This window comes from Euprymna scolopes, chromosome 14 (genome assembly GCF_053919585.1).
Source record: "Euprymna scolopes isolate OS-2025 chromosome 14, ASM5391958v1, whole genome shotgun sequence".
In the NCBI taxonomy this organism is placed as follows: Eukaryota; Metazoa; Mollusca; class Cephalopoda; order Sepiida; family Sepiolidae; genus Euprymna; species Euprymna scolopes.
This window is the reverse complement of record NC_136495.1, coordinates 107,193,342-107,206,021: the sequence shown is the minus strand read 5'-3', so window position 1 is coordinate 107,206,021 and position 12,680 is coordinate 107,193,342. Positions and strand designations below refer to the sequence as shown.

The 12,680-nt window shown below is 36.1% G+C and overlaps 1 long non-coding RNA gene across 8 annotated transcripts in view; it reads right to left on the bottom strand.

Annotated features, from left to right (window-relative positions):
- Positions 1 to 12,680, bottom strand: part of LOC145293206 (uncharacterized) — a 1,032,236-nt gene that overhangs the window by 241,734 nt on the left and 777,822 nt on the right. For all 8 annotated transcript variants that reach the window (XR_013869688.1, XR_013869687.1, XR_013869690.1 and 5 more), the window contains one exon: positions 4,836 to 4,940. This is a non-coding gene — a long non-coding RNA (uncharacterized LOC145293206). The remainder of the gene's footprint in view (positions 1 to 4,835; positions 4,941 to 12,680) is intronic.

Sequence of the window (12,680 nt, the reverse complement as noted above, 5' to 3'; positions counted from 1 at the left end):
ATATATATATATATATATATATATATATATATATATATTAATTATATTGTGTACAAACAAACATACATAGATACGGCTTTATAATATTAGATGTTATATCTACAGGTTGTTTAAATCTAAAGTTAAAAGTAAATTCTACGCTCTCTACGAAATATTAGCTTAAAAATCAATATATAAATTTAACGTAAAATGAGCACCCACTTACTAGAACTAGTGAAAATGTTTTGTTTTAAATTTACCGCAAACAATAGTTTTCTGGATATTAAGCAATATAATTCCTTATGTTATCAGTGGTGGCCATTTCTGTACGTGCAAACCACCACATATTTTTGTCGCGCATCAAAATTATGCGCGCGATAGCGCGCACAGAAATGGCACTACTGGTAACATAAGGAATTACATTGCTTAATATTCGGAAAACTAATTGTTAGTGGCAAACCTAAATGCGATATTCATTTTCAGCATACCCAAGAACCTCTACAAGTCGGCAGAGTTTTGTTAAGTACATGGTGAACGAAGAGACTTCTAAAACAAGTTTCAATGCGTTGTAGGAAAGTACCATGAATAAATGCCTTTTATTTTAACTAATAAAAAAGCCAGATCGAATTTCTTTTCTTTGTTGCTTTGCGAGACTTACAAATACAAGATGTGGATCCGTGTTACATAATTACAAAGGAATTGATAAAAAAAAATCAGGGTTATTACTTTTTAATTAGCATATGAATAAACTGAATGTTGTCTCCTCACCGGTGATATATGCGTCAGTTTAGAATCAAATAATAAGATTGAAAGTAAGTAAAAAAATTACCAAAAAGACTTATATGCAGCCCCCCCCAAAAAAAAATATATCACTAGGTGACCAGCAAGTGGGTGCTCATTTTACGTTAAATTTATATAGAAAAGCGATTCCCATTTTCTGAAAAAGTAATTTCTTCTTCATATCATGAATACTTTCTCTGCGCCACTTTAACATTTTATATTCGTTTTCAGTATTTCCGAAAACTCGTCATTGTAACGATTTTTAAAAATTTTTTAAATTTTTTTTTGAGTTTTGAAAAAATCTTGACATTGACCGTATATTTTTATATGTTTCTCAGTATAGGGTTTACTATTAAGCTAATTAATTAATCAATAATAGCGGGACATGTGGAAATTCCACAGGGGACTCATTCATATGTAAGATATTGGTGCTATCCTGCTAGAAAGTTACGCCTGAAAGTATCCTGTACCTCTACAAAGCCACCATTCGCCCGTGTATGGAGTACCGCTGTCATATTTGGGCTGGTGCATCTGCTACTAGTCTCTCGCTCCTGGACAGGGTCCAAAAGAGAGTCGTCAACCTAATAGGTCTTGAACTCTCATCTAAACTTCAGCCCCTGTCCCACCGATGAAATGTTGCATTCCTCTGCCTGTTTTACAAGTATTTTAATGGTAGATGCTCTAACGAACTACAAGCCGCTGTACCCCCTCGACGAAAATACCCCCGACAAGCAGCGAAGTCCCAACCCTATACAGTTGAGATCCCTAGATGTAAGAAAGCCTTTTACTCTAATAGCTTCTTCCCCAGAACTGCAGGACTTTGGAATTCTCTTCCGGTTTTCTGCTTCCCCAATTGTACTGATATGCAGAAGTTCAAGTGTAATGTGAACAGACATCTTGCTGCTAAACTCCCTACATAGTACCCCTGCAACTTCCTTGATCGTAGCCCCTACATCAAAGTGGCAACGTGCCTTATTTGGGGTGTAAATGCAATAAAAAAAATAATGATGTTGGCATATATATATATATATATATATATATATATATATATATATATATATATATATATATATATAAAACTTGAATTTCTTTAAGCCATAATCCAAACCGAAACCAAAACTTATGAAGAATTCTTGATAAAATTATTTATAAAAAAAATAGATGGCTTAAATGCCATCAGCTATAATCGAAACCGAAACCCAAACTTATGAAGAATTCTTGGTAAAATTATTTATGACAAGAAATAGAAGTAAATAACAATTAAACAACCCGGATGTAAGCGTGACACAGAAAATAACACACACGATATCATATTAATATATAGATGACCTTTGCAACACGAGTGCTAAGCGTAAAAATGGGTGAAATTTAGTTTCATGCATATGGAGCAAAAAGGTAAGTGGAAGCCCTCTGTGAAAATTCAAATACCTTAATTTTTTTAATAAAAATTTTGACGATACGTATTATGCATTGATTAATAAATATCTAACAAACATCATCTTTTTGTTACACATTTTAAAAGCGTTTTTAGGAAGCAGTCTCCCAAATTGGAAATTCAGATATTTCAGATTTGCATTTAACTTCGTTCAAAGTAATTTAATAGCAAGTAAGTAAGGTCCCCTGAATTCCAACGGCTTGTTAAGAAACCGTAACTTAAGCCTGACGTTTTAGTCATTGTTCCTTACTTTATATCACCGCAAAGAAGCACACTCATGTAACAATTTATGTAACCGGCAGTGTTCTTAGAAAGGTTTTGCACCTTTGATAACTTATTAAAGACATTCCGATACAAAACCTTTCTAACAACACTGCCAGATACGGAAAGTACATTTGCGTTAATTTTAAGAAAAATCAGCCCAATCGTTTCGGAGTCTATAGGGTACGAACATACACAGACAAAGTTTCATTTTTATTATAGTAGATAGTTAGAAAGAGATTATCAAGCGTATTAGGGAACACATTCGGACACCGACTCTATGTGACCCCATACGACTATTGCAGGTTAGGTTTGTATACAAAAACTGGTCAATACAGTGCTTCACAACTATAACGAAACCCCAAAGTGATTATAACGCCTTAAAGCGGGCACATTAAACGAGACCAATTCTCTCTAATAAAATGCATTTACACAGCCTTTTCAATGTGGCTTTATTTATCCTGCATTCAAAACTATGGAATAACACCCATAAAAGAAACGGTGTTTGACCATGTTAACTAAGGAAATTCAATTAACTCGTTCACGGTTCTGTGAGCAATTTTGTCGTATCTAAAAGTGTTTGTTGATGGCGTTTTCACGTTCATTATCGGCTGAAACTTTAAAAATAAACCTTTTGTTCTCAATCTCGCACGTGTCTACTTTCCCTGTTCGCAAATGTAATTATCATTTGTTGGCAGCTATCAGCAAGAATTGTTCTTCTTCAACGCGCGCTATAGCCGTAAAACGTTAGTTAGTTGACCCTAGAAAAAAAAAAATTAAATTGTAGACCCTACGGTCTTCCATAGAGAATTCCTAATAAAGCAGCTCCGGATTTAGACACAGTCCGAAAGAGATAAAGAGAGAGAGAGAGAGAGAGAGAGAGAGAGAGAGAGAGAGAGAGAGAGAGAGAGAGAGAGAGAGAGAGAGAGCTGTTTAACCAACAGAATGGACCGGCTGTTTATATAGAATATTTACTGTTTAAACAAACTTCTGTCCTGAAGACAGGGTCAGGTGCGGACTTTTACTTTCATCCGGAGTTTTAGGCTTCCGTCTAGTCACGTCTTTTCTTCACAAACGTGACTTGAACGGCTTTCTAGTTCTTTCAGTGTATACATAACAATCTAAATTCGTAGAAAACTTTACTTGTTCCATTTTAAGTCTTAAGTTTAAGTGATGCAAACTAAAAGTTTTACTGTTTGACTGGATATATATATATATATATATATATATATATATATATATATATATATATATATATATATATATATATATAAATATTAGCAGATGGCCCGGCATTGTCCGGTCGTAAAATACGCTAAAATATGATATTTTGATTAATGCAGATTTCGTATTTATTATTATATTATAGTGGATCCAACATATAGTAATTATTTAAAAAGTTAAAAAAAAGAAAAGAAATAACTCGTGCGCCACCACCAAGAATCGAAACCAAAACGTTTAGCTTACGATTACTTTTGACGTTAGTGCCTGAGCTATGAAGACATGTTTGCTGCAAGGCTAAACATTAAAATGTGAACCAATAGCTATTACGTTATGCATGTATATTCATAATGCTGTCGTTCGACGTCAACCTGGTAAATTCCATTTTTGTTTATTTCACACAAATATTTAAAACAAAATAAATAGTTCAACCAAAGCCTTTGGAAAAGTAATCCAGGTAAGACAGTAGGCCAAAAGAATTGGTTCGAAAAATAAACTCCACCGGAAAGAATTTATTAGACTAATAGTGGTCTCCATCAATTTGCTATTTTGATACATCATCATAATACAACTTAATATTCCAGCATCTCTTTTTTTTTTTTTCAAGAAATCCAGACTTGTGGAACTATCATACTTTTGACTGTTTTCGTCCTAACTATAGCCTAGTTCTTTTCAATAGGTATCTCCTTTCTTTGCGATAATCATATTTCAGTTTTATTGCGGTCTTACATCAAATAGCTTCACGCCTTGTCTGGGGCGAACACCACGAAAAAGAATAAATAATTGCCAAGATATGACATTTTCCCCCTTTAAATAAGGCCTCCAAATTGTCGCGAGCACCCCCCATCTCTCTATCCTCCCCTATCTATCTATCTATCTATCTATCTATCATTAGAGAATTATTTCATATGTATATATGTATATATGTATATATCTACACACATACACGCATATGCATACATATTATATATATATATACATATATATACATAATCTCTATATGTACATATTAGCTCTATATATATATATACATATATACACACATTATATATATATATATATATATATATATATATATATATATATACGCACATTATATATATATATACGTAATCATTTTTATGAGTTTCATTCAAAGAAAACAATGAAACAGACCAACCTGAAATGAATTTCCGGAACCGGTGCGTTTGTAAAATTCCACGGAAACTGTATCACATGAATGCCAATTTAAATTCTGGAATGTTCGATAAACAGCTGATTAGTTCTGCAAAAAGAAAGAAAATTATTTCCATAAAAGATGCTTGGCATTGATTAAGACTTTTATTCTTTTCAAGTTTTAGTAAAATAATGCCATGAATGAATTTATAAATAAAAATGTAACATTCAATGTATTAAAATATCAACTTCAGAAATGTTTAACATTATCCATTTAAAACAGATTTTAAAAGCATCTTGCTGAGTATACAACGTGCTTACGGTATTTGAGGACAATTATATTTTTGTAATTTAAATTAAATAAATTAACTCGTTGACGTATTTTTTGTTTCAGAAGATCCTATGGCAACTAATGAAATGAAAAGACACGCTGTAATAATATTTCTAAAAGATAAACACAGCAATTCAGTAATGTTTTTTTTTTTGCTTCGCTTGTTAGCAGTGAAGGGCATAGCATGCCTCCTTTTTTTCACAGGACCTTTTTTTTTTAAAAAATTTTTCTTCCTTTCACGATTGTAATGCTGGGTATAGGACAGCCAAGCGAGCTGCTAACATTGCCCTGCTTTTTATTGAGCATAACCGAGAGCTCTTTTTAGTATCCTCGTTGTTCCCTTAAGTGACATTATCTGGATCTCTTTTGAACTTGGTTCACCAGGAATATTAGTTAGGTAGGACTTCAGGTTCTTCTTCATAAACCCCGTGCCATCTATAATAATTGGTATGATTAATATCTCGTTAAGATTCCAGTTTCTTTTCATATCATACATGAGACCTTGATATTTGGTCTGTTTCTCTCTTTTAGCTCTGTTCAGATCACCATCATTAGGGAGACTCATTTCAAGCAAGGTTGCAACTCTTTCTGAATCAATGCAGGTGTTCACATTGAGACGCCTCAAACCATTGTTGAGCCTTGGACGGACAACGTGACTAATAGAATAGCCCATGTCTTCCAACAAGTTTCGGTAACATCCCATAAAGCTCTCAAAACCCAGGATTGGATGGCCGAGAATTTTTATGACCACGTCACAAGTTATCGCCCGCTAACTCAGCAGACCTTATTCTGTTGGATTACTACGTGTAGGGCGTCGTTAAAAAAGAAGTTCGTAAGCGGCCTCATTACACCAAATCCTTTCATGTGGAAGCAATAGAACACATACATAAAAACCACCTAATCAAAGCTTGTAATCACTTTCAAACTCGAAGTGAGTCGGTGATAGAAGCCGAAGAAGGATATATACAGAATAAAACGTAGATTTATTTGTTTTGTAATAATTCAACAGTTTCATTTTTTGTTTTCTAAAAGTGTTTTAAGTTTCCGCAGATAAACTATGATCTCTCCTCTCTCTCTCTCTCTCTCTCTCTCTCTCTCTCTCTCTCTCTCTCTATATATATATATATATATATATATATATATATATATATATATATATATATATATACATATATCATCAGGGATCCTTCAGTCTTTAACAGACTATGAATATATATATATGTATATATATACATATATACATATATATATATATATATATATATATATATATATATATATATATATATATATATATATATATATAAACAAACAAATTTACATGATTGGGGCACTGGAATGCTAATGTTTCGGACAAATGGTCGGTTTAAATCAGAAGCCCCCATCAGACAACTTAATAAATGGTTGCTTTTTATAGAAGAAAGTAGTCCTTAAATGAAAGAAAAAAGATATAATTCTATTTGCTTAAAAGAAAACATCATAAAAATTAAAGAGAGGGGACAAGGGTCGTGTGAGATATGTACACCAGAGATTAAAAATAAGATCAGGAGAAAAATGAAGAAAAATAAAAGAAAGAAAAACGAAAACGGAAAAGAAAAAAGAGAGTGCCGAGCGTAGTAAAGTTTTTCAGTAGGGCGGAAGTGCAGGGAAATCATTAGACAAAAGGGTGAAAGGGGTAAATGGCTCACAGATTTGTATTGGAAAGGTCGCACACCACAGGAGACTTTTGATGAAATGAAAGAAACTTATGGTGATAATGCCGCATCATATGACGTTGTAAAACGCTGGCATCGTGAATTCAAACATAGCCGGAAGTCTGTGGAAACAGCTCCCAGACTTATTCGCCCCCTTCTGACATTGATGAGGCATCTGTCCGTCAAGTTGAGGCTGCCATTTTTGAAGATCGGTGCATTACTATTCGCCAAATAGCCCAAGATGTCAAGATTAGTACACGGTCTGTGGAAACTATCATTCATGACCATTTGCATATGCACAAGGTGTCTGCCAGATGGATTCCCAGGTTGCTCACACCATTCCAGAAGCGAGAACGCATCGAATGCTCGAGGATTAATTTGGAGATGTGCCAAGAAAATGAGTCAAAGTTTTTTCAAAAAAATGATTACACAGAATGAGACCTGGGTCCATCACTATGATCCAGAGACCAAAGCCCAGTCAATGCAGTGGAAGCTCTTGGACTCACCACCTCCCAAAAAGGCAAGGGTGCAGCCCTCCGCTGGCAAGGTCATGCTCACAGTCTTCTGGGACCAGGACAGAGTAGTGATGACAGAGTTTCTGGCAAAGGATACCACAATTACAGGAGCCTATTATGCTTCACTTTTGAGGAAATTAAGGGAAGCTATCAAAATCAAGAGGCGGGGCAAGATCAGCAAAAATACCCTCCTCCTGCAGGACAACGCTCCGGTCCACAACTTGCATGTCGCCAAATCAGAAGCACGGGCGTGTGGTTATGAAATCCTTCCCCATCCTCCCTACTCTCTTTACCTTACACCCTCTGACTTTCACCTCTTCCCAGCCATGAAGTTGTTTTTGAAAGGAAAGCATTTCCCAGATGATGCAGCCTTGATTTCTGAAGTCACGTTGTGGTTGGAGGACCAACCTGGAGTGTTCCACAAAAACGGTCTCCAGACCTGCATCAAACGATGGGAGAAATGCATAACTCTGGGTGGTTCCTATGTAGAGAAAGACTAATAACTGTGCCAAGTTTCGTTGCTCTACTGCTATGGGAAGTGGGACAGAGGCATTACTTATTGCGCGCCCCTCGCAGGAGCGTGATATATAAAATGTTTAGATAGAACCCCTATAGAGCTAATCAATAAAATAGATGAAAAGGAATGTGCACGCTAAAAAGAAAAAAAAACAAGCCATAAAACTTAAAAAAAACATAAAAAACAGGATATAAATGGTAAGCTGGGAATATAATGAATCAATAAATAAATTTTTTTTTTTTTTTTTTTTTTTTTTTACATTTTCACCCCAAACAAGGCAAATTGCCACTTTGGTGTAGGGGGCTACTATCAGGGGCAACAACTACTGGGGTACTATGTAGGGATTTGGGCAGCAAGGTGTCGGTTCACGTTACACTTGAACTTCTGCACGTCAGTACTGTTGGGGAAGCAGGGACCTGGAATGGAATTCCAGAGTCTTGCGGTTCTGGGGAAGAAACTATTGGAGTAAAAAGATCTTTTACATCTAGGGACCTCTACAGTGTGGAGGTGGGATCTAGTAGCCTGTCGGGTTTGTCGAGGGTGCTCGCGTCGTGGGGGCACAAGTGATTGCAGTTCATCAGAGCATTCACCACTAAAATACTTGTAGAACAGGCAGAGGGATGCAACATTTCGTCGATGGGACAGAGGCTGAAGCTTAGATGCCAGTTCAGGGCCTATCAGATTTGCGACTCTCTTTTGAACCTTGTCAAGGAGCGAGAGACTAGTAGCAGATGCACCAGCCCAGATGTGGCATCAATACTCCATACATGGGCGAATGGTGGCCTTATAGAGGTACAGGATACTTTCGGGTGTTAGTAGTTTTCTAGCACGGTAGAGAGAGCCTACCTTTCTTGCAGCGGCCCTGGCAATGCTTTCAATGTAATTGTTCCAACTCATGTTTCCTGTGAACGTTAGGCCAAGGAGTTTGAAAGATGGACTCTCAGATAAAGAGTCGTTGGCCATTGCTATTGGTGGTAGAGAGGGTTTCTTGTAATTATTGAATGAAACTAGTTTAGTCTTGGCAGCATTGAATGCGACCAACCACTTTTGTCCCCATTCCACTACAGATTGGAGGTCTTCCTCTAGTGTTTCTGCCATTTCTTTAGAAATGTGTTCATTCGTCTTCCTGTCGTGTCTGCCATAGAGTGTAGTGTCATCAGCATATATACCCATCTCAGAGGCAATGTTGTCGGGGAGGTCATTTATGAATATCAGGAACAATAGAGGTCCAAGGATAGAACCCTGGGGCACTCCCGCATTTATATCATATTGTTTAGATGTGCGACCGTCGAGGACTACCTGGATTTTTCTCTTATCTAAGAAGGATTTAATTATGTTAAGTATTCTACCAGTGATACCGTATGATCTGATTTTACTGAGGAGACCCTCATGCCATACCCTGTCAAAAGCCTTAGATATATCTAGAGCTACCGCTCTGCCTTCCCCCGCTTTGTCCAGTGATTGGTATATACGTTCAGAGATCACGGTTAGGATGTCTGCTGTGGAACGGGCTTGTCTAAATCCATATTGTTTGTCAGTCAGTAGTTTAGCATCTGTAAAATGATGGACTAGAGCATGGTTAATTATGGTCTCAAATATTTTGGCAAAAAGTGGGAGGAGGCTAATGGGGCGATAATTTGATGGGTCTGTCCTTTCGCCAGAATTCTTGAATACTGGTACAACAGAAGCAGTTTTCCAACAGCCCGGAAAGCAAGCTTCATTAAGACATGATACTCATCAATAAAATAGATAGATAATGAATGTGCCACCAGAAAACCTAGCCATAAAGATTTAAAATAGGGAAACAACAGCGACGAGGGTATAATATTACTTCATATTCAAAGCTAGCACAAATTACCGTCAAATTAAAGTGAAACCGATACCAACCCCGTGACGACTTGACCAAACGGGATCGTATTTCCCTCCTGTTCTTCCGCCAACCCGTCTCCCCTTCTTTACCACACCTTCATTTGAAACCTCTATTGCCCACATTCACAAACTATATTCCTCTATTTTTTAGAGCGTAAACAACACCCGAATATTTTATGTATAAAACGAATGAACCTTGAGTCTGGTTTCAGAGGCGTTTCTTTCCTTGGTCTGATGGGGTGGGTTTCTTTGAACTGAGATTCCACTGAAACATGTATGCACATATGTAACTAATAATGTTTGTATAATAAACAGACTACATATAATAGCTTTGTCCTGAATTGAGCAGTCTTTAATAATCACGCGTGTTTCATTGGATTTACATTTAAGAACACACACACACACACACACACACACACACACACACACACACACATATATATATGTATATATTTCACACACACGAACATATATGTGTGTATAAATTCTATTGTTTTTTTTTATTAATTTGTTTATTAGCAATTTTGTTGTTACTTGCTCTTTGTTTATTAGCATCGGCCGTTTCTTTGGAATTTATTATTATTATTATTATTATTATTATTATTGGCTCACACGGAGCTTTCACACAAGTCAACAAACGATCTGATTGGAAACCTGTGGTGTTCTCTGGAGGCTGAGTGACAACAAGTCTCCCCAGACGTTCAGTTCTCTCCACCTTCTTCGATAGCATTTGCAAATGAATTGCATCATCGCAACAGCCTCTTATCATTGATTTCTCGCCGGCAGTGGCCATTGGTTTATACTGTAATTTAAGTGGCATTAAGCCTCCCCAAAGTGCCAGTTCTCTTTGCACTTGCCCAACCGAGGTCTGGCTGGCGTTCTCTCCTCGGCCTTTCAGTCCTTCTTGACCCTTCTCAGCTCTTTGGTGTCACTTTTTTATTGGGAGGAACGGTGATGAAAGAATGGGGGAATGCATGATGGGGGTGTAGAAAATTGTAGATATGCAGCTTCGGTGTTCTTCATTCCCTGTAACGCTTATTCGTTATATTGTCTTCTTGTATCATTCTCCGCATTCAAGGGTTTTCGTTTTCGTTATCGTTAGTCGTTGTACTTTTGCAGTTATTCCTCTGATTCCAATTTCTGGCATTCTTTTTTCGAAGTTTTTCGTAATTGTTCCTAGTGCTCCTACTATTATCGGTACTATTTTGATTTTCTTCATCATCCAATCCCTTTTAACTCTCTGGCTAGCTCTGTGTATTTTCTTCGTTTCTCCTTTTCTTTCATACTCACCCTGTGGTCAGCTGGGACAGCAAAGTTTACGATTTGACAGGACTTTTTTTCTTGTTAATTATTACGACATCTGGTCTTCTTACTTGGATGGGTTTGCCCGTCTGTATGCCCATGTCCCATAGGATTTTGTGGCTCTCGTTTTCGAGTGCTGTTGCGGGTTTATTCTTGTACAATTCGTCTGTACGCTCAAAATGCAGTCGTTTTCACAATTCCCAGTGCACCGCCCTCCCCACTTGGTCATGCCTGTTTTTGTATTCCTTTTGGGCCAGTTTGCTGCATTCATTTACTATATGGTTTATGATTTCATCTCTTTGTCCACTGAGTCTACATTTGCTGTTTTCTTCTGTTTTTATTATTATTATTATTATTATTATTATTATTATTATTATTATTATTATTATTATTATTATTATTATTATTTATCTATTTTTATTTATTAAATATTTTTATTTAAAGATTATGCAGTTACAAGTTTGATCCGTGTTAAAAGTTTAGCCATGCTAATGATCCTTATTAAAAGGTTAGTCATGCTGAACACGTGTTCATGGATAACTTTGTGCACGTAAAAAATATTTAATAAATATTTAAATAAAGAATATTTAAATATTAAACAAATGAAAATGCTTAATATATATATATATATATATATATATATATATATATATATATATATATATATATATATATCGTACTTTGGGATAATTACGGCAAATCCAGTGGTAATTGCGCCAACTAAAAAAGTGCTTTTTATATGCGGTGTTGCCCAAAAGAGCAGTTTTAGCTAGTTGGTGCAATTACACCGAACTTGGCAATTACCACAATGTCCGGTATATATAAAGATAACAGTAAAGCTACGAAGTATACTAGAAATAACTTCTGCATTTGAAACTATTGTTATATTTTAATATTGTGCAATACCTCTGTTTTTATCATTAGTACAGAAACACATAAAAGTTTTTTTTTATTATTGGCTCATAAGGAGCTTTAACCCAGATCATCAATGATCTTTTCTTGATGACAACCTGTGGTGTTCCCTAGAAGCTGAGTGACAACAAATCTTCCCAGTGAAAGAACTTATAGATATGCAGCTTCAATGTTCTTGTTCTTCTTCATGTTTTGCCTCTGCAGCAGTTTGTCTGGCCCGCGCATGTGGCTCATGTGTATTAATCTCCGCATCTTTGATGTTCTTGATTCTATGTAACGCTTCTTCATGTTTTGTTTCCGTAGCAGCTCGTCTGGCCCGTGCATGTGGCGCATGTGTATTAGTCTTTGCATTCCAGGGTTTTCCTTAATATTTCAGCTGTTTTCATTATTGTTATTCGTTGTATCTTTCCAGCCATTCCTTTGATTCCAATTTCTCCTATTCTTTTTTTAAAAGCTTTTCAGAATTATTCCCAGTGCTCCCACTATTATAGGTATTATTCTGATTTTCTTCATCATCCATATCCCTCTCAGTTCTCCAGCTATCTCTGTATAATTTCTTCGTTTTTTTTCTTTGATATTCAACCTGTGGTCAGCTGAAACAGCAAAGTCTACAATTTGACAGGTATTTTCTTTCTTGTTAATTATTACGACACCCAGTCTTCTTGATTGGATGGGTTTGTCTATTTGTATGTCCATGTCTTATAGGATT